The sequence below is a fragment of the Tachyglossus aculeatus genome (genome assembly GCF_015852505.1).
Source record: "Tachyglossus aculeatus isolate mTacAcu1 chromosome 12 unlocalized genomic scaffold, mTacAcu1.pri SUPER_6_unloc_2, whole genome shotgun sequence".
In the NCBI taxonomy this organism is placed as follows: Eukaryota; Metazoa; Chordata; class Mammalia; order Monotremata; family Tachyglossidae; genus Tachyglossus; species Tachyglossus aculeatus.
The window spans coordinates 12,206,041-12,233,612 of record NW_024044829.1 but is presented as its reverse complement, the minus strand read 5'-3'; the positions used below and the strand labels follow the sequence as shown (position 1 = coordinate 12,233,612).

At 51.0% G+C, this 27,572-nt stretch overlaps 1 pseudogene; it reads left to right on the top strand.

Annotated features, from left to right (window-relative positions):
- Positions 1–2,841, top strand: part of LOC119921368 — a 35,370-nt pseudogene extending 32,529 nt beyond the window's left edge.
- Positions 2,842–27,572: the final 24,731 nt, after the last annotated feature.

Here is a 27,572-nt window from a genome sequence, read left to right as displayed (position 1 = left end):
CTGAGCAGGAAGTTGGCGGCAATCAGTCTCCAATGACACCCGCTCATCACTCTTAGTCCCACCTCCAATGAATGGTCCACAGATTTCCACTTTGTTTCCTGATCTGCCATCTCAGAATGACGTGATCTTGGTGGGGGGGTTGGGGGGCGGGGGCGCGGGCGGGGGCGGTGTGTGGTAATAACGACAACAGATTCCAAGACACTGGGAAAATACCTAGCACTAAGGGTCCATCCCAAGATGTGATGGGGCAGGGGTTGAAAGAGTCCTACAGTGGTAGTGGCTCCAGAAATCACTGAGGGATACACTCCGGGAAAGGGGCTGGGAGCCACACCTCAACATCAGGTTGTGTGCGGGAATGGGGCAGCAGTCTTGGACCACTGGAGCAAATCTGACAATGGAGCCAGGCCCTAGGACTGGTAAGGGGTGCGGGCGGCAAGTGGGTAGAGGCAATGAATTTAGGCAAAGAGGCACCTTCTGAAAACTGCAGGGGCACTCTGAAGTGGCAGCAGGTCAGGCCTTCAGTGCCACAGGTGAAAGGGGACAGGAAGAGGGGAGAGGTAGTCTCGTCTCCACAGAAATAGCATCTTGGAGACCCCTCTCCACATGTTACAGGGACAACTCTGGCCCATTGTTTTAACGCAGCTTGAATCTCCCTTTCCTCACCATGGAGCTCAACCCAGAGCATGGTTTGGAGCCAGAAAAAATCCCACCTCTCCATGTTTGGGCTTCATATGTGCGCTCCACCCTGCTCTCCCTCTCCTGCTACAGCCCAGCCCACACACTCCTCTCCTCTGCTGCTAACCTCCTCACTCTTCCTCTTTCTTGCCTGTCCCGTCGTCAATCCGACGTCCTACCTCTGGCCTGGAATGTCCTCCCTCCTCATATCCAACAAACTAGCACACTTCCCCCATTCAAAGCCCTACTCCACAGCTCCACAGCTCACCTCCTCCAGGAAGCTTTCCCAGAATGAGCCCCACGTTTACTTTGCTCCTCCTCCTTCCCCATACACCTGACTCCCTCTCTTTGCTCTACCCGTCTCCCCACACCACAGCGCTTATGTATATATCTACATATCTATAATTACATTTATTTATATTGATGCAACCATGGAGAGTTTTGAGGATTTGGGTGACATGCCCTGAACTATTCTTTAGAAAGATTATCCAGGCAGTGGAGTGAAGTATGGGCTTAAGTGGGGAGAGGCAGGAGATCAGGAGGTCAGAAATGAGGTTGATGCAATAATTTAGTCGGGATAGAATGTGTAATTATACTAATTTGGTACTGGTTTGGATAGAGAGGAAAGGGCAGATGTTGTGAAGGTGAGACTGGAAGGATTTGGTGACAGATTGGATACATGGGGTTAATGAGAGAGCAGAGTCAAGGATTCATTGCATTTATTGAGCGCTTCGTGTGTGCAGAGCACTGTACGAAGCGCTTGGGAAGTATAAGTTGGCAACAAATAGACAGGGTCCCTACCCAACAACGGGCTCACAGTCTAGAAGGGGGAGACAGCACCAGGGGTGCTTTCACTTTCACCATCTGTGAGCCACCACCAATCCAGGGGTTCTGTCACATTCACCAGGCATATATCCACCTGGCATATTTGGAAGGAGAGGTACCTGGGAGTCAGAAGGATCTGGGTTGCAAACCCAGCTCTGCTACCTATCTGCTGTGGGATCTTGGGCAACTGACTTCACTTCTCTGGGCCTCAGTTACCTCATTTGTAGAATGGGGATTGAAACTGTGAGCCCCATGTGGTACAGGGACTGTATCCAATATGCTTTGCTTGTATCCTAGGCAATGTAGTGTTTGCCTATGAACCTCCGTATCAAGCAAAACTTCTTACTATTGGCTTCAAATCTCTCCCCCATCTTGCCCCTTCTTACCCCACCTCCCTTCTGTCCTTCTACAACCCAGCCCACACACTCTGCTCCTCTGGTGCTAACCTTCTCACGGTCCCTCTTTGGGGAGATGTCCCACAAGTCAGCTGGGGTCAGAGACCAGAGGGCGGCTCTGGGTTCTTTAGATTGGGCGATGATGAGCCAAAGACCAGACACTGAGCCACAGTGATCACTTCCGCTTTCTTATTGGGTGTACTCACATAGCTGTAGCGCAGCAAGCAAGCGAAGGAGGGGGTTCGAGTCCTAATCAGCTGGACACGCTCTGCAGGGCTCAGTTTAAACGCCTACAACTAAAAATGGCAGCAATGCCTCTTATATTCGAAGCCCACTCATACCGGTTAGTCCTCCCCTTATTCCCAGGATGTCTACCTGATTGGGACAGTTCCCGTTTGGCAACCTTGTAGTATAGCAGTTCTGTGTCCTTGCTGTGGGTTGCTCAGGTGGAGGAAGGGGTTGAATTCACAGATAGGGTACTCTTCTCACACTCCACCCCTTCCTTCACCCCCTCCGTATACCTAGAGCTGGGGATACCAGTAGACTAGGCCAGGGGTGGTGGGCGGGGGGAGGGGGGGGGACGCTGTGGGTTGCTCAGGCGGTGGAAGGGGGTGAATTCACAGATAGGACACTCTTCCCACACTCCACCCACCTCGCCCACTCCGTACACTTAGAGCAACCTGGAGCTGGGGACCACAGTAGTCTTGGTGGAGGGACTGTGTGAGTAACAGCATCCAAGCACCAAAGCTTTGCAGAGCACGAAGCACCCTAGCACGATCCACAGGGACCAATGTCCCGTTCCCACACTCCCGCACCCCGACAGACATGAGAACCACCCACAGTCTGCCACCATCTTTTGGTTCAGTGTTCGTATCTGAAGTCTGGCTTTGGTTACATGGAGCATGATGCGGTTCTTGTCTTGCTGTGCATCAGCCAGGGCTTGTAGTATCACTTTCGTGGCCTCCTCCACTTACTCTAGCCAAGCTACTGAGTCCACTAGATCCGTCGGAACATCCCAGAGGAGGGTGTGGCATTCATTTCGCTCTCATCAGGAGGGGCTGATACAATTACCAATGTGCAACCCTAATAAAGACATATTATTACAAACAAGCTTTAAATTAGCACAGGCTGCACTAACGTTATAATTAAAAGTGATCATGGTTATGTTTAAATATTCTCCCCACGTCCAACAGAATTTCCCATTACCCGAATACCAGTAGTCTCCCTCCTCCACCCCGGTGATGGAAATAGGCCAACTGTCCTGTACGCCCTCACGCCCCCTGGGGTCCTGTGAGCAGAACCAATCCCTCTTTACTTGGGTACATTCAGAAGGGGAGAAGGGCTCCCATTGATTCCTGGACCCATTCCATCATCAACACCTCTCTCCCAGGGGGACCACCTGCTTACCATCCTGCGGTATCCCTAATCCCACTAGGGCCGTGGCTCGCAGGGACAGGTTGCCCACCGGGGGGCGTACTCTCAGTTTACAGTAATGGTCGGTACACCCGCTGTATAGTAGCTGAGTGGCCGACCATGAGACCATGAGACAGAGGCTGGATACAGGCAAGCCAGGCTGGGAGGCCACTGTGCTTGGGTTACTTCTTCTGTTAGGGTGGTGAGATATGGTAGCAGTCCCAGCTGAGGCTGGATGCAGGCATCTGACCAGGCGACGTTTCGGGCCCAACAGGCCAGCTCCCCTGTGAGTATGTCTTCAGAGCTCCAGTTGACAATGCCATACTTCTCCATCCCCCGGCGTCCTGCAACATTCCAGTGCTAATTAGCTGCTGGATCTGGCTTTCACAGTCTGGCTTCTAGGCTGTGAGCCCGCTGTTGGGTAGGGACCGTCTCCATATGTTGCCAACTTGTACTTCCCAAGCGCTCAGTACAGTGCTCTGCACACAGTAAGCGCTCAACAAATACCATTAAATGAATGAATGAATATTGGAGGTCTCGGCCTCGGGCATCCCATAGGCCTTGTATATCTGCTTGCTTCCATACTCCCAGCATGCTGCCGACCCACGCGGTGATGTCTCTCTTCCGTCGTCCGGGGGCCGTTGTTGGAGTCCAGTTCCCTACACACCAGGCTCATTGTCGCCGGAGCTGGGCCAGAGCAGTGGAGCAGTTCGGGTGATGGGTATCTACCCACTACGGTTGTAGCTACCAGGAGATTGCCTTGGTAGTCGAGTGTAGGTGAACAGGCGAGCCCCTCCCAGGGTGAATTCCCATCGATATGCGGCCCTGGTCCCTGGGTATCCATTGTCCATATTGTCCGGTATCATCACTTCGACAACCAGCAGGGGTGTGACCGAGTTCTAGGAAACATCTGCGGTAGTTTCCCAGTCCGGGGTGGGGGCTTTCAGCCAATAACCATACTTGTGCCATGGAGGGGTGATCCAGGAGTGCAATCTCCTAGGCAGCGGGATGTGGGCTGCTAATGTTCCATGACCATCATATCTGGCCAGTTTCTCGGTTTTCGGGTTGAGGTGCATCCAGGCCATTTTCGTGCCCGTGTCATTGGTGATCTGCCCTCTGTGGTGACATTGGTGACATTTGTCTTTGACATCATGACGCTCACACTCAAATCATGAGAAGTATCCAGCATGTTGCAGGGCACCTGCACAATGGTATTGAATACGCTCACAGTCTCCCACGGCCCATTGTATTCTCTGACTGCAATTACAGTGCAGGCAACCGTCATCCTTTAGGGGCGGCGTCCCACCACACTTCGGTTCGGCGGATCAATGGCGCTGGAGTGGTTCTGTCACCTTCCAGCCGGGTAAGGGCCACAGAATGTCAAGTGGCGAAACCCACTCCTTGGCTTTGTGCCTCATAAAGTGGGTCCCCGATCAGAATCTATGTAGGCAGCAAGACATATCCAACCCCCATCACCTGAAGCCCTTGTATAGTAGCAACCTGCATGGCTGCTGCTACCAGGTAGGCGAACCGCACTCCCGTACAAATACCCAACACGGTGAGCGCGTGTCTCTTTCCCTGGCTTAGGGGCAGGGCCCTATGTTGGCCATAGGTCCGGGAATTCTTTTGCATACAATGTTAACAATCTTGCAAGAATTCGTGTACCTTCCTGCGGGTTCCTTCCCACCCTGGTCCCCGGAGGGCTCGATACGTGGCATCCACTCTGTTTAAGCTAGTGCCTCATGTACCCCCTGTATGACATTGGTGGGTTTTGCCTCCCTCACTTGTGCGAGCGCATCTGCCTCCTCATTCCTGGGGATTCCCCGATGCGCTGGCACATGGTACACAGTGAGGCAGATCTCCCGGGCTCTTAATATTCGGGCGATGTCACACCACATCGCTTTTCCCATACCTCGCCCCATGCTACCATCCACCCCTTGGCTTCCCACACCCCCAAACATGAGGCTAGTCTGCTGTGTACAGTCCATGAGTCGGTTGCCAAGGCATCTACCTCAAGGTGGATGGATAGGAGCATCCATACCTCCTGGGTCAAGCCCATTGGCTTGACTGACAGAATCTTTCTTCCCAGAGGATGGTATCCTTGCGGGGGTGGACAGCAACTGCAGCCCACGGACTCGGGTTCCCTTTGGCTTACCCGTCAGTGTACCATGTTCCAGGTGCCGGCGCCCCCTCCCCCTTCTCCACCAGCTAGTTGTCGCAAATTGGGATCGAGGGAGGGAGTCCTCTGTCCTCAAATGTCACCAACCCAATATATAATCTGGTACCGCCATGATGAGTACCTGATAGGTGGCGGGGCTATCCGGACCACACCAAATCATAGGGTGGTTCTCACGGCAGAGGTGCAGTGCCCCCCAAACCCTTCAATCCACATATGGGGCCCCGTGAATTTGCTGGGTTCCCCGTGTATGGGTGTGACGTATGCACCAGTGTCTACCGAGGGTGGACTGAATATTCTGGGGACCCCGGTAAATGGTCAGGGTAACGTATGGCCTCCGATCCCCTCCGATTGACCTGACCCGAAGGGAGGGGCCTTGGCTACTTCCCTACAGCTGGCCTCTCCATTCGCTCAGGTCCAGGTACAGCGGTGCAGAAGGCACCACCCTGGGCTGAGTGAACTGGCCCCCTTTTTTGCGCTCGCTGATGTCTTCGGGTGCTTTAGCTATGGGTCTGCCTTCCCCTGTGATATACCTTTGATCCTTGGGTAATTTTTTTCCCCAGGGCGAACAGCACGGTGTTTGGCTGCTTGTCTCTCTTTTCTCCTTTGGTCCCGGCCGCTATTAAATCCCTCCACATTTGGGATCGGGATACATTCTGTATTGCTCCTTCTGGAGCGGATAGTTTTGGCCACCCCTCGAACCCTGCTAGGCTTTGCAGTTAGCCCCTCCAGGGCGACCCCCTTCTCAACTGCTTCTTCGGTGGTCCTATTTGCCATTTGTAGGAGTCCCGCATAAATCTCTTTGGACTCCTGGTTCTCGCGAGCCGCCGTTTCGGCTTCGCGGGCCTTACTTTCACTTTCCAGCTGTAAATTCGTTTCATGTTGAAATGCCACCACCAGCAGCCACCCCACGTTCGCTACGGCTTTCTTCTCTGATTTCGACATCTTAGGGGTGTCCAGGACTCACAGAGCGTCCTCTATGCCTTTCGAGGTCTCCACTAGAGTACCCCATTCCCGGAGATGAGGGGGGGGGGGCGGGCAGCCATATCAAGCACTTCAGCTACACCCGTCCACACCTCCAAGTTAAACCCCGGGATCTGAGATCCCGGGGGTCCCGCCTCCTTTTTATCCATGTCTGGGGTTTGGGATGTCGCCACTCAATCCTGCAGACTACGCCGGTTGTGGGGAGATGCCCCCCAAGTCAGCTGGCATCGCTGACCACAGGGTGGCTCTGGCTTCTTTAGATTGGGTGACGATGAGCCAAAGACCAGACATCTACCCCGAGTGATCAGTTTTGCCTCTTTATTGGGTGTACTCACATAGCTGTAGAGCAGCAAACAAGCCAAGGAGCAGGTCCGAGTCCTAATCAGCAGGGCAGGCTCTGCAGGGCTAGTTCTAAACGCCTACAACTAATGATTGCAGCAATGCCTCTTATATACTCATCATGCGTTTGTGTGTGAAGCCCCCTCATACCGGTTAGCCCTCCCCGTGTTCCCAGGATGTTTATCTGATTGGGACAGTTCCCGTTCTGCAACATTGTAGTGTAGCAGTTCTGCGTTCTTGCTGTGGGTTGCTCAGGTGGAGAGCGGGGGTGAATTCACAGATAGGGCACTCTTCCAACAATCACCTTCACCCGGCTGTGGTCCACAACAAGGTCAGGGGTTTCTCACTTATACATGGCCTTGAGTCACCACCAGTCTAGTATTTCTGTCACCCTCAATAAGCAGTCAGCCACCACTAGTTCAAAGGTTCTTTCACTTTCACCGGACTTTGGGCCAGCACCATTCATGGGGTTCTATAACCCTCACCAGGCTGTGAGCCCCCATCATTCCAGGGGTTCTGTCACCTTCACTAGGCCATGGAGCCCTAAAAGGCCAGGGAGTCAATCACTTTCACCAGGCTGTGAACCAACACCAGGTTAGTGGCTCCAACTCCTTCACGAGTCTACAGGCTAGCACCAGTTAATTAATCAATCAATAATATTTACTGAGGGCAACACGGTGTGCAGAGCGGTTTACTAAGTACAATACAACAGAATTGGCAGATACATTCCATGCCCACAAGGAGCTAACAATCTTGGAGGAGACAGACATTAATCTGAATACATACATTACAGATATGGACATAGGTGCTTTAGGTCTGAGGGAGGGGGAATAAAGTGTGCATATCCAAGTGAAAAGGTGATGAAGACGGGAGTGGGAGAAGAGGAAATGAGGGCTTAGTTAGGGAAAGCCACTTGCATGAGATGTCCTTTTAATAAGACTTTGAAAGTCAGAAGAGTGATCATCTGTTGGATATGTAGAGAGGGTTTTCCAGACTACAGGCAGGATGTGGGCAAGAAGTCGTCAGTAGGACAGAAGACATCGAGGCATAGTAAGTAGGTTGGCAAAAGAGGATCAAAGTATGCAGACCGGGTGGTAGTAGGAGAGCAGTTGTGGGGTTCTATCACCCTCACCAGGCTGTGAGCCACCACTAGTTCAGGGCTTCTGTCACCTATAACAGGCCGTGGGCAACCAACAGTCCAGGTGGTCTGTCACCATTACCAGGCTGTGGGCCACCACCAGTCCATGGTTTCTGTCACCTTCACCAGGTTGTGTGCCACCACCAGTCCAGTGGTTCTTTCATATGAAGCAGGAGAGTTTATCGTGGCAGGAGAGTTTGCATACATTAATGAAGCTTAGAGCTATGCCATTGAGAGATACTCTCTTCAGGATCACCAATAATGGAGAAAGCTACCACTCTCGGTGAGGTGTAGTATAGAAAAGACAAACACCACAGTTTCCCCCAAGTCAGGCAACTCTAAACCTACTCCCTCCCAGGAGAACTCATCCCACGACCACCAGTCCAGACACAGGAAGAATTGAGGACTGAGCGGTCTACATACTGAGTGCAGGCCACTTACATGGGCGGGATTTTAAGACAACTTCTTGTTTGTATAAGCCCACTCCAGCTTACATAGGCAGCTTCCCTTGGCCCTCCCGACTATGCTCCCACAGGACAGAACCCTCATTGGTCCCGGTTCTTTCCATCAGGTTCCGAGGCTTCTCACTGGCGGTTGAGCACGAAGGTGGCATACCTTGTTCTCCAGTGGTCCCCATTCATTGCTCTTCGTCCCGCCTCCAGTGGTCTGTTGATTTCTGTCTCATGGCCCGATCCGCCATCTTAGAGCCATGTGGTCTGGGGTAGGGGGCACCCCCAAAACATCAAAACATTGGGGCGATCCCTCCCTGCGCTGCAGGGCCACCTTGGACCACAGGGTCAACAAGGCAGCTTGAATCTCCCTCTCCACGCTGATACGGAGCACAACCCAGACCGCTGTTTGGAGCCAGGGAGGGGAAGAAACAATGAGGGAAAACCGCCTTGGGGGGGGGGGCTGCATTAGAAGCAACATGGGGATGCCTCGAGGCATCAAAGGCTCTCTGCATGGGGCTCTGGGTTAGAGACCAGGCAGGGCTCACCTCTCTGCCACAGACCATAAGCCTGAGGAGGGGAAGGGAAACAGAAAGGTCTAAGCTGAGGCATCAGACAAACCTCTGGGCAGAAGAGGTATAGGAAAGATTCAAAGATGGATGATCAAGTGATCAAAATGTTGATCAAAGACAATGGCAGAGACTTAAGATTCTACTGCGAAGAAGAAGGCAATGTTGCACCACATGCATTTTTTTACAAAGAAAACTCTACGGAAAAAGATCTATAAAATCACTATGAATCAGAAACAAGTCAAACACATCAAAGAAGAAGGGTCACCACCAGTCCAGGGATTCTGCCACCCTCACCAGGCTGTGGGCCACCACCTGTCCAGGTGGTCTGTTACTTTCACAAGGATGTGGGCCACCACCTGTCCAATGGTTCTTTCACCTTAAGCTGACTGTGGGCCACCACCAGTCCAGGGATTCTTTCACCCATATCAAGCAATAGGTAACTACCAGTCCGTGAGTTCTGTTACCCTCATCAGGCTGTGAGCCACTACCTGGTGAGAGGTTCCATAATCCTCACCAGGCTGTGAGCCACCACCAGTGCAGGCCTTCTGTCATCCTGTCCAGGCTGTGGGTCACCAGTAGTTTTGGGGCTCTGTCACTCTCAGCAGGCTGGGGGTCACCACCAGTCCTGGGGTTCTGTCACATTCACCAGTCTTCCGGCCACCACCAGTCCAGGTGTTCTGTCACCCTCACCAGGCTGTAGGCCCCCAACAGTGGAGGGATACTTTCACATTCAGCAGGCTATGGGCCACCACCAGTGGAGGAGCACTGTCACCCTCACAAGGCTGTGGGCCACCACAAATCCAGTGGCTCTCTCATCTTAAGCAGGATGTGGGTCATAACCAGTCCAGGTGTTCTGTCTTTCCTGTCAGGCTGCAGGCCACCACCAGTCCAGAGGTTCTATTGCCTGCTCCGGACTGTGGGCCACCACAAAACCACGGATTCTGTCACCTTCACCAAGCTGTGGCCAACCATCAGTCCAAGTGTTCTGACATTCTCACCAGGTTGTGGGCCAACAAGAGTTCAGGGGTTCTTTTACATTCATAGGGCTGTGGGCCACCATCATGTCAGGGATACTGTCACTTCAACCAATTGTAGAATACCACCAGTCCAGGGTTTCTGAACCCTTTACCAAACTATAGGCCACCACAATTCCAGGAGTTTTATCACCATCACCAGTCCAGGGATTCTGTCATCTTCCCCTGGTTGTTTTCCATCAACGGTCTATGGGTTTTCTAACCCTCATCATTGCTTTAGACTATCACTAGTCAATCAATCAATCAATCAATCAATCATATTTATTGAGAGCTTACTGTGTGCAGAGCACTGTACTAAGCGCTTGGGAAGTACAAGATGGCAACATGTAGAGACACTCCCTAACCAACAGTGGGCTCACAGTCTAAAAGGGGGAGACAGAGAACAAAACCAAACATACTAACAAAATAAAGTAAATGGAATAGATATGTACAAGTAAAATAAATAAATAAATAACTAGAGTAATAAATATGTACAAACATATTTATATGTACAAACATATATGTATATATATATACATCTATACAGGTGCTGTGGGGAAGGGAAGGAAGTAAGATGGGGGATGGAGAGGGGGACGAGGGGGAGAGGAAAGAAGGGGCTCAGTCTGGGAAGGCCTCCTGGAGGAGGTGAGTTCTCAGTAGGGCCTTGAAGGGAGGAAGAGAGCTAGCTTGGCGGATGGGCAGAGGGACGGCATTCCAGGCCCGGGGGATGACGTGGGCCGGGGGTCGACGGCAGGACAGGCGAGAACGAGGCACAGTGAGGAGATTAGCGGCAGAGGAGCGGAGGGTGCGGGCTGGGCTGTAGAAGGAGAGAAGGGAGGTGAGGTAAGAGGGGGCGAGGTGATGGACAGCCTTGAAGCCGAAGGTGAGAAGTTTCTGCCTGATGTGCAGATTGATTGGTAGCCACTGGAGATTTTTGAGGAGGGGAGTAACATGCCCAGAGCGTTTCTGGACAAAGGCAATCCGGGCAGCAGCATGAAGTATGGATTGAAGTGGGGAGAGACATGAGGATGGGAGATCAGAGAGAAGGCTGATGCAGTGGTCTAGACGGGATAGGATGAGAGCTTGAACGAGCAGGGTAGCGGTTTGGATGGAGTGGAAATGGCAGATCTTGGCAATGTTGGGGAGCTGAGACCAGCAGGTTTTGGTGACGGCTTGGATGTGAGGGGTGAATGAGAGAGCGGAGTAGAGGATGACACCAAGGTTGCGGGCTTGTGAGACGGGAAGGATGGTAGTGCCGTCAACAGAGATGGGAAAGTCAGGGAGAGGACAAGGGTTTTGGGAGGGAAGACAAGGAGCTCAGTCTTCGACATGTTGAGCTTTAGGTGGCGGGCGGACATCCAGATGGAGATGTCCTGAAGGCAGGAGGAGATGCGAGCCTGGAGGGAGGGAGAGAGAGCAGGGGCAGAGATGTAGATCTGGGTGTCATCAGCGTAGAGATGATAGTTGAAGCCGTGGGAGAGAATGAGGTCACCAAGGGAGTGAGTGTAGATTGAGAACAGAAGGGGACCAAGCACTGAACCTTGGGGAATCCCCACAGTAAGAGGATGGGAGGGGGAGGAGGAGCCTGCAAAAGAGACTGAGAAAGAACGACTGGAGAGATTAGAGGAGAACCAGGAGAGGACGGAGTCTGTGAAGCCAAGGTCAGATAGCGTGTTGAGGAGAAGGGGGTGGTCCACAGTGTCAAAGGCAGCTGAGAGGTCGAGGAGGATTAGGACAGAATATGAGCCATTGGATTTGGCAAGCAGGAGGTCATTGGTGACCTTTGAGAGGGCAGTTTCCGTGGAATGAAGGGGACGGAAGCCAGACTGGAGGGGGTCGAGGAGAGAGTTGTTGTTGAGGAATTCTAGGCAGCGCATGTAGACAACTCGTTCAAGGAGTTTGGAAAGGAATGGTAGGAGGGATATGGGACGATAACTAGAAGGTGAGGTGGGGTCAAGAGAGGGTTTTTTTAGGATGGGAGAGACATGGGCATGTTTGAAGGCAGAGGGGAAGGAATCAGTGGAGAGTGAACGGTTGAAGACGGAAGTTAAGGAGGGGAGAAGGGATGGAGCGAGAGATTTCATAAGATGAGAGGGAATGGGGTCAGAAGCACAGGTGGCCGGAGTAGCACTTGAGAGGAGGGAGGAGAGTTCCTCTGAGGATACCGCTGGGAAGGATGGGAGAGTAGCAGAGAGTGTTGAGAGCCGGGGGGATGGAGAAAGGGGGGGAATAGACTTTGGGGAGGTCGGACCTGATGGATTTAATTTTGTTAATGAAGTAGGAGGCCAGATCGTTGGGGGTGAGAGAAGGAGGAGGGGGAGGAACCGGGGGCCTGAGAAGGGAGTTGAATGTACGGAAGAGCTGGCGGGGGTGATGGGCATGGGTGTCAATAAGGGAGGAGAAATAGTTTTGTCTGGCAGAAGAGAGGGCTGAGTTAAGGCAGGAAAGGATAAACCTGAAGTGAACGCGGTTGGCAGGGTGTTTAGACTTTCGCCAGCAGAGTTCGGCAGCTCGAGCATAAGAGCGAAGGAGGCGGACAGTGGCAGTGATCCAGGGCTGTGGGTTAGTGGTGCGAGAGCGGCGAAGGGAAAGGGGAGCGAGTGAGTCTAGCTGAGTAGAAAGGGTAGAGTTGAGAGCAGTAATCTGATCATCAAGACTGGGTAGAGAGGAGAGGGCGGCGAGGTGGGGTGTGAGGCGCTTCGAAAGATGGGTGGGGTCCAGAGAGCGGAGATCTCTGTGAGGGAGTAATACGGATTTACAGGGGAAAGGAGTGTGAGTGAGGAGGCAGGTGAGAAGATTATGATCAGAGAAAGGGATTACAGAGTTGGTGAGGGTCGACACAGTGCAGCGGTAGGAGATGATGAGGTCGAGGGTATGACCAAGTTGGTGAGTGGGTGAGGTGGGGTGGAGGAAGAGGTTGGCAGCGTCAAGGAGAGATAGAAGGCGGGCGGCAGAGGAGTCGTTAGGGATATCCATGTGGATATTGAAGTCTCCGAGGATCAGAGTGGGCATGGAGAAGGAGAGAAGGAAGGTGAGGAAGGGGTCAAAGTCGTTAAAGAAGTTGGAAGTGGGGCCGGGAGGGTGGTAGATGACGGCTACAAGAATCTGGAGGGGGTGGTAGAGGCGAATAATGTGGGCTTCAAAGGAAGGGAAGGAAAGGGAAGGGGGAGGAGGGATAGTGCGAAAACGACATTGGGGGGCGAGAAGGAAACCGACACCTCCTCCTTTTCCGGTGAGTCTGGGGGAGTGGGAGAAGAAGAGGCCTGCACTGCAGAGAGCAGCAGAAGAGACTGTGTCGTCCGGCGACAGCCATGTTTCAGTTAGGGCGAGGAGGAGTAGAGAACTGGAAAGGAAAAGGTCCAGGATGAAAGGGATCTTACTTAAAACGGAGCGGGGGTTCCAGAGGCCACACTTGGCAGCAGCTGTCGAGGGTGGGGAGGGAGGGGGAAGGGTGCGAGGGGTGGGGAGGGTTTGGATTGGGATGAGTTGGCGGGGGCCTGTGCGGGGAGAGTGGGAAGGGGGGCGGCGATGGGAAAGGAGAACTGGGATGGGGTGGGGGCGGGGAGAAGCGGAGGGAGGGGGCCGGGAGGGAGAAGCGGAGGACCTGCGCTGGTACAGAGGAATCCTTGGTAGGGGGTGAGGGGGAGTGGTCTTGGTGGGTGAGAGGGAGGGAAACAGCTGGGTGGGAGAGGGGAAGGGGAAGGTGAGGAATGGGAATGGCAGTTGGGAGCAAGGGAACTGAAAGTTCATGGTGAGGTCAGCAGGGCGAGTGACAGTACAGCGGGGGGTTAACAATTGAGATGCAGAAGCAATAAAACAGTAGCAATGATAAAAGTAGGCGATGGCATCACAGGGTGTAGTTAAGCAATCAATATGCTATGGCAATAATAGAATTGGCAGATAATGATGCCACAGAGAGCAGATACAAACTATTAAGAGCTGGAGTAGGATGGGTCACTTAAGGGGGGTCAGGGAGCAGAGATAACTGGGGAGGGGAGCGAACAGTCAACTAGCATGGGAGGGCTGAGTAGGTGTGAATGAGGTTGTCGTTAATGTAACATGGTGCTAACAAGGGCTTTTTACCTGGGGGCGGGGGGAGAGTCAGTCAGGACCGGACCGGGAAGGGGGGGGGATGAGGGGCACTTTACGGAAGGCCTCCTAAGTGGAGGGGTGGAAGCCGGGGGAGCGTCCGTGGGGGCGCTGAGATGGCGGGTGGGTGGGCGGCCGGGCCTCTCGGGAACGGAGTCCCGGGCGTCAATGGCGGCGCTCTGAGGAGAGGATCCTTCCGGGAGCTGCAAGGCCGCGCGGTGTGATGGCGGGCGGGCCTCTCGGGAACGGAGTCCCGGGCGTCTATGGCGGCGCGCTCTGAGGAGAGGAGCCTTCCGGGAGCAGCAAGGCCGCGCGGTGTGATGGCGGGCGGGCGGGCCTCTCGGGAACGGAGTCCCGGGCGTCTCGCGGTGTGATGGCGGGTGGGCGGGCGGGCCTCTCGGGAACGGAGTCCCGGGCGTCTATGGCGGCGCTCTATGGCGGAGTCGAGGATGACACCAAGGTTGCGGGCTTGTGAGACGGGAAGGATGGTAGTGCCGTCAACAGAGATGGGAAAGTCAGGGAGAGGGCAGGGTTTTGGAGGGAAGACGAGGAGTTCAGTCTTGGACATGTTGAGTTTTAGGTGGCGGACAGACATCCAGATGGAGATGTCCTGAAGGCAGGAGGAGATGCGAGCCTGGAGAGAGGGGGAGAGAGCAGGGGCAGGGATGTAGATCTGTGTGTCATCAGCGCCGAGATGATAGTTGAAGCCGTGGGAGCGAATGAGGTCACCAAGGGAGTGAGTGTAGATCGAGAACAGAAGGGGATCCAGCACTGAACCTTGGGGAACCCCCACAGTAAGGGGATGAGAGGGGGAGGAGGAGCCTGCAAAAGAGACTGAGAATGAGCGACCGGAGAGATAAGATGAGAACCAGGAGAGGACGGAGTCTGTGAAGCCAAGGTTAGATAGCGTGTTGAGGAGAAGGGGGTGGTCCACAGTGTCGAAGGCAGCTGAGAGGTCGAGGAGGATTAGGATAGAGTATGAGCCGTTGGATTTGGCAAGCAGGAGGTCATTGGTGACCTTTGAGAGGGCAGTTTCCGTGGAATGAAGGGAACGGAAGCCAGGCTAGAGGGGATCGAGGAGAGAGTTGGTGTTGAGGAATTCGAGGCAGCGCGTGGAGACAACTCGTTCAAGGAGTTTGGAAAGGAATGGTAGGAGGGATATGGGGCGATAACTGGAAGGTGAGTTGGGGTCCAGAGAGGGTTATTTTAGGATGGGAGAGACATGGGCATGTTTGAAGGCAGAGGGGAAGGAACCAGTGGAGAGTGAGTGGTTGAAGATGGAAGTTAAGGAGGGAAGAAGGGATGGAGCGAGAGATTTCATGAGATGAGAGGGAATGGGGTCAGAAGCACAGGTGGCCGGAGTAGCACTTGAGAGGAGGGAGGAGAGCTCCTCTGAGGATACTGCTGGGAAGGATGGGAGAGTAGCAGAGAGTGTTGAGAGCCGGGGGGTTGGAGAAGAGGGGGGGGAGTGACTTTGGGGAGGTCGGACCTGATGGATTTAATTTTGTTAATGAAGTAGGAGGCCAGATCGTTGGGGGTGAGGGAAGGAGGATGGGGAGGAACCGGGGGCCTGAGAAGGGAGTTGAATGTATGGAAGAGCTGGCGGGAATGATGGGCATGGGTGTCAATAAGGAACTGTGGGCCACCACCAGCCCAGGGGTTCTTTCTTGCTAACCAGGCTGTGGGCCATCATAAGGTCAGGTGTCCTGTAATCATCACCTGGCTAGGGGACACCACCATTCGTTGAATCAATCGAATTCCAATCAATCATATATATTGAGCACTTACTGTGTGCGGAACACTATAATAAGGACTTGGCAGAGTACAACACAGAAATATAACACATATTCTCTGCCAACAACAAGCTTATAGTCTAGAGGGGCAGACAGATATTCATATGAATAAATATAATACAGATATATGCACAAGTGCTGGGTGGAGGGTGACGAGTAAAGGGAGCAATTCAGGGTGATGCAGAAGTCTAGGGATTCCTTCACCCTCGCCAGGCTGCTGGCCACCTCCTGTACAGGCGTTCTGTCATCTTCACCATGCTATGGGCCAGGACTAGTCCCAGGGACCTTTCACCTTCACCGGGATATGGGCCTCCCACAGTCCAGGTGCTTTGTCACCCTCCCCAGGCTGTGAGTCACTATGGGTCTAGGAGTTCTGTCACATTGACCAGGATTTGGGCAACCACCTGGCCAGGGATTCTGCCACCCTCGCCAGGCTGTGGGTCACCAACAGCCCAGGTGCTCTGTCATCTTAACCAGGCTGTGCGCAGTCCAGGGGCTCTTTCTCCTTAAGGAATCTGTGGGCCACCACCCCTCCGGGTGCTTTACCACACTTACAAAGCTGTGGACTGGCACCAGTATAACGGTTCTGTCCCACTATCCAGGCTGTACGCCTCCACTAGTCTAGGTTTTATGTCACCTTCACCAGGCTCTGGTCTGTAACCCTCACCAGGCCATTGGTCAAAACCAGTACAGGCATTTTTCACCTTGAGCAAGTTGTGGGCCATAACCAGTTCAGAGTGTCTTGCACTTTCACCAGTATGTGGGCCAGAACTAATCAATGGGTTTTGTCACCCTCACTAGACTGTAAGTCACCACCAATACAGGGTTATTTTCACAGTCACCAGGCCAGGGGCCACCACCATTCCAGGGGTTCTGTCACCATCTGCAGGCTGTAGGCCACCACCAGTACAAGGGTTCATTCATTCATTCATTCAATCGTATTTATTGAGCACTTGGGATTTGCAATTCAACACCAAATAGAGGCAATCCATGCCCTCAACGGGCTCACAGTCTAGAAGGGGGGAGACAGACATCAAAACAAGTAAACAGGCATCAGTAGCATCTTACTAAATTAGTAAAATTATAGATATATGTACATCACTAATAAAAATAAATAGAATCATAATTATAAATATGAATATATATACACAAGTGCTGTGGGGTGGGGATGGGAGTAGAACAAAGGGAGCAAGCTGAGACAATGGGTCAGGGAGGGTGAGCAGAGGAAAGTGGGGGCTTAGTCTTGTGGGCAGGGACTGGACCAACTCTATTGTACTACACTTTCCCAATGATAATTAATAAGTGTGGTATTTGTTATTGATAATAATAATAATAATAAATAATAATAATAGTATTTGTTAAGTACTTACTATGTGCCAAGCACTTTTCCAAGCACTGGGGTAGATACAGGGTAATCAGGTTGTCCCACGTGGGCTCACAGTCCCAATCATCATCAATCATCAACCGTATTTATTGAGCGCTTACTGTGTGCAGAGCACTGTACTAAGCGCTTGGGAAGTACAAATTGGCAACACATAGAGACAGTCCCTACCCAACAGTTGGCTCACAGTCTAAAAGGGGGAGACAAAACCAAACATACTAACAAAATAAAATAAATAGAATAGATATGTACAAGTAAAATAAATAAATAAATAAATAGAGTAATAAATATGTACAGACATATATACATATATACAGGTGCTGTGGGGAAGGGAAGGAGGTAAGATGGGGGGATGGAGAGGGGGACGTGGGGGAGAGGAAGGAAGGGGCTCAGTCTGGGAAGGCCTCCTGGAGGAGGTGAGCTCTCAGTAGGGCCTTGAAGGGAAGAAGAGAGCTAGCTTGGCGGATGGGCAGAGGGAGGGCATTCCAGGCCCGGGGGATGACGTGGGCCGGGGGTCGATCGCGTGACAGACGAGAACGAGGTACGGTGAAGAGATTAGCAGCAGAGGAGCGGAGGGTGTGGGCTGGGCTGGAGAAGGAGAGAAGGGAGGTGAGGTAGGAGGGGGCGAGGTGATGGACAGCCTTGAAGCCCAGGGTGAGGAGTTTCTGCCTGATGCGCAGATTGGTAGCCACTGGAGATTTTTGAGGAGGGGAGTAATATGCCCAGAGCGTTTCTGGACAAAGATAATCCGGGCAGCAGCATGAAGTATGGATTGAAGTGGGGAGAGACACGAGGATGGGAGATCAGAGAGAAGGCTAATGCAGTAGTCCAGACGGGATAGGATGAGAGCTTGTATGAGCAGGGTAGTGGTATGGATGGAGAGGAAAGGGAGGATCTTGGCATTGTACTACTAGGCCATGCTACGTCTCAAGCAGTTAATGCGGTGCTTTGCACAGAGTAGGTGCTCAGTGAATACCACTGATTGATTGATTGACTGGGGCCAGGATTGGGTATAAATTTTAACAGTTCCTTTCCTGAAGAACATCCTATATCCTTATACCCATTCTGCAAATGAGCTAACTGAGGCACAGAGAAGTTAAGTGAGTAGTCCAAAGTCACACAGCTGATGAGTGGCAGAGTTGGAATTAGAACCCATGACCTCTGACCCCCAAGCCCGTGCTGTTGCCACGAAGCCACACTCACTCACTATATGCCAAGCACTGTACTAAGTGTTGAGGTAGTTACAAGATCATCAGGTCCCATAAGGGGCTCACAATCTAAGTAGGTGGGAGAACAGCTATTGACTTCCCATTTTACAGGTGAGGGAACTGCGGCACAGAGAAGTTAAGTGACTTGCCCAAGGTCATACAGCACGTATATGGTGGAAGTAGGATTGGACCCCAGGCCATCTGACTCCCAGGCCTGTGCTCTTTCTACTAGGCCATGCTACTTCTCAAGCAGTTAATGTGGTGCTTTGCACAGAGTAGGTGCTCAGTGAATATCACTAATTGATTGATTGACTGGGGCCAGGATTGGGTATAAATTTTAACAGTTCCTTTCCTGAAGAACATCCTATATCTTTATGTGTCCTTGACATTGGTCAAGTGTGGGAAGATAGGCACATAAAACCTATTTAGAGAAAATTAATGAGGGGCTTGGGAATCAGAAGTTCACAAATTCCAATCCCGGCTCTGTCACATGTCCGCTGGGTGACGTTGGTCAAGTAACTTCATAACTTCACCTCCCTGTGCCTCAGTTACCTCATCTACAAAATGGGTATTGAGGCTGTGAGCTTCATGTAGGTAAGGGATTCTGTCCAACCCTATTTGCCTGTATCCACCCCTGAGCTTAGCATAGTGCTTGGCACATAGCAAGCACCAAGCAAATAGAATTATTATTATTATTTTAGATTTGCCCTTTATTTCAAGGACACTTCTCCTGATGATTCACTCACCATCACCAGGCTGTGGGCCAGCACCCATACAGGGGATCTGTCTCCCTTACCACGCTGTGGGTGATTATCAATCTAGGGTTTCTGTTACCCTCAAGAGGTTGTGCACCATCATCAGTCCAGGCTTTTTGACAGCTGACTAAGCTCTAGGCCACCCTGGCCCAGGGGTGCTTTCACTTTCACCAGCTGTGAGCCACCACCAATCCAGGGGTTCTGTCATATTCACCAGGTTGTGAGCAAAGGCCAATCCAGGTGTTCTTTCATCTTACCAGGTGGTGGGCTACCAGCAGTTCAAGACCTCTTCCACTTTCACCGTGCTCTGGATGACTAACAGTCGAGGTGTTCTGTCACCTTCAACAGGCTGTGAACAAGTGCCTCTCCAGGGATTCAGTCACCTTCACGAGGCTGTCATCATCGACAAACCTGGGAGGTTTGTTACCTTCACTAGGCTGTAGGCCAACACTAGTTGAGAAGTTCTTTCATAGTCACCAATATGTAGCCCACCACCATTCCGGGGGTTGTCTCACCTTCAGCTGGCAGTGGGCCAACACCAGTTAAGGGTTTATGTCACCTTAACCAAGCTGTAGGCATCAACCTCTCCAGATGCTCTGTCACCCTCACAGGCTGCGGGCCACCAACAGTGCAGGGGTTCTGTCATCCTCACCAGTCTGTGAGCCATCAACAGTGTAGGGATATTTTCCAGTCACCAGACTGGAGGCCAACACAAGTCCAGGGGTTCTACCTCTGTCAATAGAGTGTGGGCTACCTCCCATGGTGGAGTTCTGTCACTCTTCCCAAGCTGTGGGTCATTACTATCTAGGGTTTCTGTCACCCTCAAGAGACTATATGCCACCACTAGCCCAAGTCCACCAGGCAGCAGGCCACCACCGGTTCAAGCATTCTTTCACTTTCACCACTTTGTGAACCACCACCACCAGTCCAAAGGTTCTGCAATCTTCACCAGGTTGTAGACCAGCACCAGTCCTGGGGTTCTGTCATCCTCATTAGGTAGTGAGCTGTCACCTGTCCTGCAGCATTTCATAGTGGATAGAACATGGGCCTGGGAGTCAGATGGTCATGGGTTCTAATTTAGGCTCCACCACTTGTCTGCTGTATGGCCGTGGGCAAGTCACCTAATTTCTCTGTCCTCAGTTACCTCATCTGTAAAAGGCTAATTGAGACTGAGTCCTATGTGGGACAGGGACTGTGCCTAACCAAATTAGACGGTATCCACCCCAGAGCTTAGTACAGTGCCTAGCACATAGTAAGTGCTTAACAAATACTACAATTATTAGAGAAGCAGCGTGGCTCGGAGGAAAGAGCATGGACCTGGGAATCAGAGGTCATGGGTTCTAATCCTAGCTCCACCACTTGTCAGCTGTGTGAATATGGACAAGTCACTTAACTTCTCCGAGCCTCAGTTACCTCACCTGTAAAATGGGGACTGACTGTGAGTCCCACGCGGGACAACCTGATCACCTTGTTTCCCCCCACCCCTAGCGTTTAGAGCAGTGCTTCGCACATAGTAAGTGCTTAACAAATACTATCATTATTACTATTATTATTATTATTATTATTATTATTATTATTATTATCATCTTAACCAGGCTGTGATCTATGTCAAGGCCAGGGGTTCTATCACCTCACAAGTACTGGCTGTGGGCCAACACTAGTCTTTCACAATCACCAAGCTTTGGAAAACCAACAGTCCAGGGGGTTCTGTTACCACTACTGAGCTATGTTCTTTCATCATCACCAGGTACTGGGTCTTCACCAGTCAAAAGGTTGTGTCACCCTCACCAGGATGTAAGCCACCTCCATTCTAGGGTTAACTCAACCTCACCTGTCTGTGAGCAGCCATCAGTCTGGGTGTTCTGTCACTTTCATTCAGTCATTCATTCAATTGTATTTATTGAATGCTTACTGTGTGCAGAGCACTGTATTAATCGCTTGGAAAGTACAATGCAGCAATAAAGAGAGACAATCCCACCCTCAACAGGCTTACAATCTAGGGGGGGAAGACAGACATCAAAACAAGTAAATTGGCATCAATATAAATAAATAGAATTATAGATAAATACATATATACATAAGTGTTATGGGGCAGGGAGAAGGGAGGAAGAGCAAAGGTAGTGAGTCAAGGTGACGCGGAAAGGAGGGGGAACTGATAAAAATGGGAGCTTAGTCTGGGAAAGCCTCCTGGAGCTTTGAAGGGGGGCTTTGAAGGAGGGGGATGTGTGATTGTTTGACTGATTTGAGAAGAGAGGGCATTCCAGTCCAGAGGTAAGACGTGGGCAGGGGTCGATGGTGGGACAGGTAAGAATGAGGCACAGTGAGAAAGTTAGCATCAGGGGAGTGGAGTGTGCGGGCTGGGATGTAGAAGGTGAGAATGGAGCTGAGGTAAGAAGGAGCAAGGGGATGGAGAACTTAAAAGCCAGTGGCGAGAAGTTTTTGTTTGATACACAGGTTGCTAGGCAACCACTGGAGATTTTTGACGAAGTGGGTGACATGCCCTGAACATTTCTGTAGAAAGATAATCCGGGCAGCAGAGTGAAGTATGGACTGAAGTGGGGAGAAGCAGGGGGTTGGGACGTCAGAAAGGATGCTGATGCAATAATCCAGTTGGGATAGGATGAGTGATTTTACTAATGTGGTGGCTGATTGGATGGAGAGGAAAGGGCGGATCTTAACGATGTTGTGAAAGTACGACCAAAAGGATTTGATGACAGATAGGATATGTGGGGTGAATGAGAGAGGGGTGTCAAGGATCACACCAAGTTCGCGGGCTTCTGAGACGGGAAGGATGTCTGTGTCGTCGACAATGATGGGAAAATTCGGGAGAAGACAGGGTTTGGGAGGGAAGATAAGGAGATCTGTCTTGGATATGTTGAGTTTTAGGCAGTGGGAGAACATCCAAATAGAGATGCTCTGAAGGCAGAAGGTGAACCTGGAGGGAGGGAGAGAGAACAAGGAAGGAGATACAGATTTGGGTGTCATCTGCATAGAAATGATAGTTGAAGTCTTGGGAACGAATGAGTTCTCCAAGGGAGTAAGTGTAGATGGAGAATAGAAGGGGACCAAGAACTGAACCCTGAGGGACCCCTACAGTTAGGGGATTGGAGGAGGAGGAGGAGCCCGTGAAAGAGATTGAGAATGAACAGCCAGGGAAATAAGAACCAGGAGATGTTGGAGTCAGTGAAGCCAAGGTTGGATAACGTATTGAGGACAAGGGTATGGTCCACAGTGTCAAAGGCAGCTGAGAGGTCGAGGAGGTTTAGGATGGAGTAGAGGCTGTTGGATTTGGCAAGAAGGAGGTCACTGATGACCTTTGAGAAGGCACTTTCGGGGGCGTGAAGAGGGCTGAAGCCAGATTGGAGGGGGTCCAGGGGAGAGTTAGAGGAGAGGAATCTGAGGTAGTGAGTGTAGACGACTTGCTCAAGATTGCTAGCCCCATATGGGACATGGAATATGTCCATCCTAATTAGCTTGTATCTACCCCAGCACGTATTACAGAGCTGGGCATTCATACCATCCTTCCCGTCTCACAAGCCCGCAACCTTGATGTCATCCTCGACTCCGCTCTCTCGTTCACCCCTCATATTCAATCCGTCACCCAAACCTGCTGGTCTCACCTCCGCAACATCGCCAAGATCCACCCTTTCCTCTCCATCCAAGCCGCTACCTTAATGGTTCAATCTCTCATCCTATCCCGACTGGATTACTGCATCAGCCTCCTCTCTGAGCTCCCATCCTCCTGTCTCTCCCCACTTCATTCTATACTTCACGCTGCTGCCCCGATCATCTTTGTGCAGAAACGCTCTGGGCATGTTACTCCCCTCCTCAAAAATCTCCAGTGGCTACTAATCAACCTACGCATCAGGCAAAAACTCCTCACTCTCGGCGTCAAGGCTCTCCATCACCTCGCCCCCTCCTGCCTCACCTTCCTTCTCTCCTTCTACAGCCCAGCCCACATGCTCCGCTCCTCTGCTGCTAACCTCCTCACTGTACCTCGTTCTCGCCTGTCCCACTGTCGAACCCCGTCCCACGTCCTCCCCCTGGCCGGGAGTGCACTCCTTCCGCACATCCGCCAAGCTAGCTCTGTTCCTCCCTTCAAAGCCCTACTGAGAGCTCACCTCCTCCAAGAGGCCTTCCCAGACTGAGCCCGCTTTTTTCTCTCCTCCTCCCCATCCCCCCCCCACCTCCTTCCCCGCCCCACGGCACCTGTACATATGTTTGTACAGATTTATTACTCTATTTGTTTTACTTGTACATATTTACTATTCTATTTATTTTGTCAATGATGTGCATCTAGCTTTACTTCTATTTATTCTGATGAACTGACACCTGACCACATGTTTTGTTTTGTTGTCTGTCTCTCCCTTCTAGACTGTGAGCCCGTTGTTGGGTAGAGAACGTCTCTATACGTTGCCAACTTTTACTTCCCAAGCGCCTAGTACAGTGCTCTGCACACAATAAGCGCTCAATAAATACGATTGAATGAATGAATGAATGAATGACAGGTAGTGTGTTTTATTATTTCTTCTGTACTCTCCCAAGCATGTATTGCAATGTTTTGTGCACAGTAGATGCTCAGTAAAAGTTATTGACTGATTGATTCAATTTCCCCCATTCCAGACTTATTCCCAACAGAAAGGAGGCTAGTTCTGCTTTCTATTTGCCTTCAGAGAGGAAAAAGAAGCATCAGCCTGAGGTTCTCATTTCTCGTTTACCGTTGGGCTGCTACCTGGGAAAGAGAGACTTCCCAAACCCTATACCATCTTGGAATCCCATCAGACTCTCCTCCAGGTGGCCAGCATGAGGAAGCAGCATCAGTGTTCCTGTAACCACTTTTCAAATGTTATGGTGCCTGTGGATATGGCTGCTGTGACTTCTGGACTGTAAGCAGCCCTAGCTGAGGCATGAGGAGACTGAAAAGCTGAACCTTTAGTTACAATTCTTTGTTGGTTTTATATTGATCACTGGTCTTATCTTTTTATGATTTCTTTGTTTTTTATTTAATTTCTCCATATGTATTCAATTCCAAACTCCTCCTCCTTCCCTAGCCCTTATTCTTCCATTGTGAGCCTCTTGTTTTCTGAAATTTTTTATGGTGTTTGTTAAACGCTTACTATGCATCAAACATTGTCCTTAAACACTGGGGTGGGAACGAGTTAATTAGGTTGAACACAGTCCCTGTCCCACATGAAGCTCACCATCTAAGTAGGAGGGAGAATTTGTATTTAATTCCCGTTATACAGTTGAGGGACGGAAGCACAGAGAAGTTAAGTGACTTGCCCAAGGTCATACAGCAAGTACCTGACAGAGCCAGGATTAGAATCCAGGACCTGTGACTCCTAGGCTGGTGCCCTTTTCACTAGGCCATGCTGTTTCTCTTGGGACTTTTCCCTCCAGTATGATAGCACAGTATCCAGTGCACAGTAGGTCTTCAAGAAAAAGTACTGAATGGATGAATAAATGAAATCTCCTGCCTCACTTGAGGCCTGGGGATGTCTTTCCCAGCCCCAACTCATTGTGCCCACGAACGTGGGTCATATTCACCTGCTCTGTTAATTTCCTCACCACCAACTCTCTTCCCAACCTGCTCCAGTCTGGTGTTTTACTCCTTCACTCCACCAAAACTGGACTCCTTAAAGTCACCAATGACCGACATTTAGCCAGATCCTAAGGGATTTACCCTATGCTGCTCACTATACATATGTATAGTCTCTCTCTCTATGCTCGTTGTTGGGTAGGGATCGTCTCTGCTGCCGAATTGTACAGTAAGCACTCAATAAATGTGATTGAAAGAATGTCAGTCCCTGTTTCACACGGGGTTTACAGTTTTAATCCCAATTGTCACCCGTCGTCCGGGGACGGGTTCGTTCAGTGATAGGCGAGGCGAGAGAGAAAGAGAGGCCGGGGACGGAAAGCCTAAGTTTTATATGAAATTTATTCCGCGAGGTGAATTGAATTTATGTAATTTTTTAGGCGCAATGGATTGAGCTTCACTTTCGGGAGGGATATAATCAATTAGCAATATTAGAGCTTCCCTACACGGGAGGAACACAATCATCCGTTAATCGCGCGTGGATGAGTTGGCTAACTCTCACCCATGTGCACTTCCCACTCGGGAAGAATCCACTTACTTTCCCACATGGGAAGAATTCATTACATTACCCGCGCACGTGGTGGGCAGCTAGCTCTCACAATGTGCTCTCCCTACATGGGAGGAATCCACTCATAATTCCCATCAGCAGCGGGGTACCTGGGTCCCACCCACGAGACACTCACCCATCCCGCGGCCCTTGCCTCAGTGTGTTGGTTCTGGTTGTAGAGCGGGCATCTGGCCTTCTGGGCAGGGAGAGACACGTGGGCTGCTGCTGCAGCGACTGCTCCTGCTGCTGCTTGTCCTGCTGTTCTGACCCTGAAGGTCAGAGGCGACAGGTATTTATTGCCTGTGCCCCTAGGTCATTCCAGCTTCCGGCCTCAGTCTATCCAATCTCTGCCCTCCCCCCTCCTCCATACCTAATTTGATTGGCACGGGGGCGAGGGACACCTTCTGTATTCCCAGCTTGGGCTGTCAATCTAGAAGATTTGGTCGTGGGGTCGGTATCCCACCCTCACTTCCGAGTTCCGTCTGCTGGCTCAGGCGGTCACGAGATAGCTTTTGACCTTGAGATGGCCGGTACCCAAGGGTCACCTCGGGACACCAATGTATTCCCCAAAGCCCTTGTACTTGCACATAATAAGCACTTAATAAATACCATCGATTGATTTACAGATGAGGTAACTGAGGAACAGAGAAGTGAAGTGACTTGCCCAAAGTCACACAGCAGACAAGTGGTAGAAATGGGATTAGAACTCAGGTCTTTCTGACTTCCAGGCCTGGGCTCTAGGCATTAGAGAGCACTTTTCCCATTTGAATCAACCAAAATATTAGTACTATTTACTGAGCATCTCCTCTGGGAAAAACATCACACGAAACTCTGGGGAGAGTATTTTAGAGGTAGAAGGCGTCTTAAGTGCTGAGAGGGTACAAAACTGCTGAGATGGTAGTAGGGAGGTTTTGTGCAAGGGAGAAGAAAAATTAATCATGGAATGTCTTCTGAAGAAGGTGGAATTTCAGAAGGGAACCGAAGATGGGGAGAGCTATGGTAGGGAAGATTGTAAGGGTAGAAGCAGAGGGTGGGAAGTAGGAGAGTCAATGAGGAATGTAGAGAGTGAGATGAGATGTAAAGGGGTAAGTAATGTGGTTCAGAGGACAGAGCTCGGGTCTGGGAGTCAAAAGGACCGTTCTAATCCCAGTTTAGCTACTTGTCTGCTGTGTGACCTTGGGCAAGTTACTTTACTTCTCTGGATCTCAGTTCCCTCATCTGTAAAATGGGGATTAATGATGATGATGATGGTTTTTGTTAAGGGCTATGTGTCTAGCAGTGTTCTATGCACTGGGGCAGATACAAGACAACCAGGTTGTCCCACCTGGGGCTCAAAGTCTTAATCCCCATTTTACAGATGAGGTAACTGTGGCACAGAAGTCAAGTGACTTGCCCAAGGTCACACGGCAGACAAGTGGCAGAGCCGGGATTAGAACCCACGTCCTCTGACTCCCAAGGCCGTGCTCTATCCATTAGGCCATACTGTTCTTCATTGTGTGCAGGGACCACGTCTACCCACTCTGTTGTATCATACCTTCCCAAACTTTTAGTTCAGTGCTGTACATACAGTAAGTGCTCAACAAACGCCATTGATTGGATTAACCCCCAACATCCTGAACCACATTAGCCCAGCCACCACCCCTAAAATATGCATTTATAGCCTTCCTCAGCACTGTGTAGATAATAATGATTTTGTGCTCTTTGTTAAGCACTCACTAAGAGCCAAGCTGGGGTAGATACAAGATAATCAGGTTGGATAAGGTTCCTGTCAAACATAGAGACTCGTAGTCTAAGCAGGAGGGAAAGCTAGTTGTTAGGTAGGGATTGTCTCTGTTGCCGAATTGTACTTTCCAAGCGCTTAGTACAGTGCTGTGCACACATTGAGCTCTCAATAAATACCATTGAATGAATGAATGAATCCCTGTTTTACAGATGAGGCAACTATATATAAATTAATCAGGTTGGACACAGTCCCTTTCCCACATGGAATTCACAGTCTTAATCCCACCTTGTTCCCCCAAGCGCTCAGTACAGTGCACGGCACAGAGTAAGCGCTTAATAAATTCCATTGATTTATTTACAGATGAGGTAACTAAGGCATGGAGAAGTTTGGAGGAGTCGGATTTAGAATCCAGGTCTTTGACTCCCAAGCCCGTGTTTTTTCCATTTGGCCATGTCACTTCTCTATTATACTACTTTGATGATGATGATGAAGCAATTTGTT